This window comes from Sorex fumeus, unplaced genomic scaffold (genome assembly GCF_029834395.1).
Source record: "Sorex fumeus unplaced genomic scaffold, SorFum_2.1 ptg000237l, whole genome shotgun sequence".
NCBI lineage: Eukaryota > Metazoa > Chordata > Mammalia > Eulipotyphla > Soricidae > Sorex > Sorex fumeus.
Genome location: NW_026606294.1, coordinates 1,070,589 through 1,073,742, shown reverse-complemented (window position 1 = coordinate 1,073,742; position 3,154 = coordinate 1,070,589). Strand labels below are relative to the sequence as shown.

Genomic DNA, 3,154 nt, shown 5'->3' with positions numbered 1-3,154 from the left:
TACTCTATTTTCTGAGGTATTATTTTGAATGGGATTGTTTTTCTCTATCTCTTTTTTCTCTTTAATTATTAATATATGGGAAAGCCATGTAGTACCAGATATTGATTTTGTAATATGCTACTTTACTAAACAAATCTATTGTTCCCAGGAGCTTTTTTGTAGATTCTTTGGGATTTTATAAGTATAGTATCATGTCATCTCCAAATAGTAAAAGCTTGTGTTCTTCCTTTTTTATATGGATGCCCTTGATATCTTTTTTTTTTACCGAAATCTTATGGCAAGTACTTTAAGTACTATGTTGAATAGGAGTGGTGAGAGTGGGTAGCTTATTTTGTGCCTGATTGTATTCTGGGATTCTAGTTCATTGATTTCTGCTCCAAGACTTTGGTTTTTCCCCCTTGAGAATAATGCTTGCTGTGGGTTTGTGGTAATTTGCTTTGACTAGATTGAGGAAAGTACTTTCAACTCCAATTTTGTTGCGAGTTTTTCATCATGAATGGGTGCTGGATCTTATCAAATGCTTTATCTACATCTATTGATATGATCATATGACTTTTATCTTTATTTTATTGAGATGGTGTATTCTGTTGATTGACTAGAGAATGTTAAGCCAACCTTGCATCCCCAAGCTAAACCTACTTGGTCATAGTGTGTGATCTTTTGTTGAGTTTCTGGATTCTCTTTGCTGGTATTTTCTTGAAAACCTTTGTATCTGTATTCATCAAGGAAATAGGTCTGTAATTTTCTATTTTTGTGGTGTCTCTATCGATTTGAGTATTAGGGTGATCTTTGCCTCATAGAAGCTATTTGGGAGTATTTCTGTTTCTTCAATTTCCTGGAAAATCTTAAAAATGTTGGAAGCAGTTCCATTTTAAAGGTTTGAAACAGTTCACTATTGAATCCATCTGGGCCATGGATTCTGTTTGCAGGGATACTTTTGACCATCATTTCAATTTCCTTGGTAGTGATAGGTTCAAGTATTCCAAATCATCTTGGTTCAGCCTTGGGAGGTAATTGGAATCCAATAATTTATCAATTTTTTCAAGATTCTCTCATTTCCTGCTGCAAAGATTCTCAAAATAATCTCTGATGATCCTATGGATTTCTGTACTTTCTATTAGGACACCCCACTTTGCATTTCTGATTCGATTTATTAGAATTCTTTCTCTTTGTTTCTTTGAGAGGCTTCTCATGGTTTATTGATCTTATTTATTTTCTCAAAGAATCAGCTTTTTCTTTTATTGGTCTTTTGGATTCTATTTTGGGATTCTAGCTCATTGATGTCTGGTACAAGTTTTATTATTTCCTCCCTCCAGCCTAGTTTGGATTACTTTTGTTGGTCATTTTCCAAAATCTTGAGCTCTAATTTATTCATGTAGGCCCTTTCTTTCTTCCTGATGAATTCTGGCAGAGCTATAATCTTTCCTCTTAACACTGCTTTTGCTGTGTCCCACAAGTTATGGTAGCTTGTGTCCTCATTCTCATTTGTTTCTGGAAACTTTTTATTTCCTCTTTGATATCTTCTCTAAGCCAATGGTTGTTCATTACTTCCCTTAAAGAAAATATTTCCTTGCTGAGCTTCAGTCTGTTTGATCTATGGAGACATGACAAAGAAGTGTTGAAATCTCCTTCTAGTATTGCGTTGCTATCAATGTTTTTCTATAAGTCAATTAGAAGTTGTTTTTAAGTATTTTGCTGGTCTGTCATTAGGATCATATACATTGAGGAGGGTGAGTTCTTTCTAATGTACATATCCCATGACCACTAAGAAATGACTTTCACTGTCTCTGATAACCTTTAGCCTGAAGTCCATGTGGTCTGATACTAGAATGGCCACTCCAGCTTTGTGGAGGTGATATTTTCTTGAAAACTTGTTTCCCAGACTTTTACCTTTAGCCCATGGGTGCTTTGATTGTTCAGATGTGTTTCCTGCAGGCAGCAGAATGAATGTTGGTTTCAGTTTTCTAATTCATCTTCCCATTCTGTGCCTCTGAATTGGCACATTTAGTCCATTGACATTGAGAGAGATTTTTGTGATTGGGATTTGTGCTCTCTTTATGTAGAATTTTTGTACTTGTGGGAATTGTCTTAGCTTAAAGTAGACCTGTTCATTCTTCTTGCAACAAAAATATGGAATGCTTTACAAGTTTGCATATCATCTCTGTGCAAGGACCATGCTCATCATTTTATCATTTCAATTTTAGTATATGTGTTAAACTTAGTAGGAGTTAATTTTTCCATATTTTTCTCTTCTTATTACTTTGAGTGTTGTCCTTCCTCACTCCTATGGCAGACAATGATTCCTAATCAAGGAATGTATTTCAAAGCAGCATGAATAAATAGATTTAGAAATTTAATGTCCCAGAAAGAAAAATATGGTTTTTACCATATTATCTTTTACCATACCCTAGGCATCAGTTTTACAAAATAATTCTTTTGGAAGATGGGATATGAGTTTGTTTAATGTCGTTCCCTGAAACCTTAATTAAGACCACTAAACTAGAGCCTTTTGCTTTTCTCGCCTCAGTCTCGTGTACATCTCCAGGAAAAGGTGGATGGTGTTGTCTGCACTTTGACCACCTTGAATGTATGTAGGATTTTTCTCCTGAAGGATGAGGTGAGAAGCATATTGATGATTTCATTCCACCTTATTACAAGTTCAACTTGAACGGAAGGTGAGACTCTTGTGGCTCCTATAAAGGACAGAACAAAGGGTCTCAGTGAAGTTTAATGTCCAACTGATATTAACAACATAGATGACTCATAGTAACCTGTGTGCATCTTTGTGTATAGTGAGTTTCATATCTACTGATAGTGATTCTCAGTCATGACACATGGGAAAAACGGATCTGTAATTAAAAATCTAGTTCTCTGAGCAGAGTGGGCTCTCTGACGTGATTGAACAAGTGTGTAGTAATTTATTACTAAGCACATAAGTATTTTCAATGATGCGTACTTTTCGATCTAAAATTAATTCCAAATATGTCTAAAACAACAGTCTCCTGACCTCGCACCTGGCTTTCCTCACTGGGGCCCCTTGGAGATGGCGGGGTGAGATTCCCTCACCGCCCTGAGCATAGCCCCGGCAGCTGAAGTCCTCTGCAACCAGCCATAGGTACGCTTAGAGACCACTCTTCCCAAGCTTGAAGGAGCC

General features: G+C 36.3%; 1 pseudogene; it reads right to left on the bottom strand.

The window, feature by feature from the left end:
- Positions 1-2,124: 2,124 nt before the first annotated feature.
- Positions 2,125-2,218, bottom strand: LOC130018127 (uncharacterized; annotated as a pseudogene).
- Between the last annotated feature and the right edge of the window lie 936 nt (positions 2,219-3,154).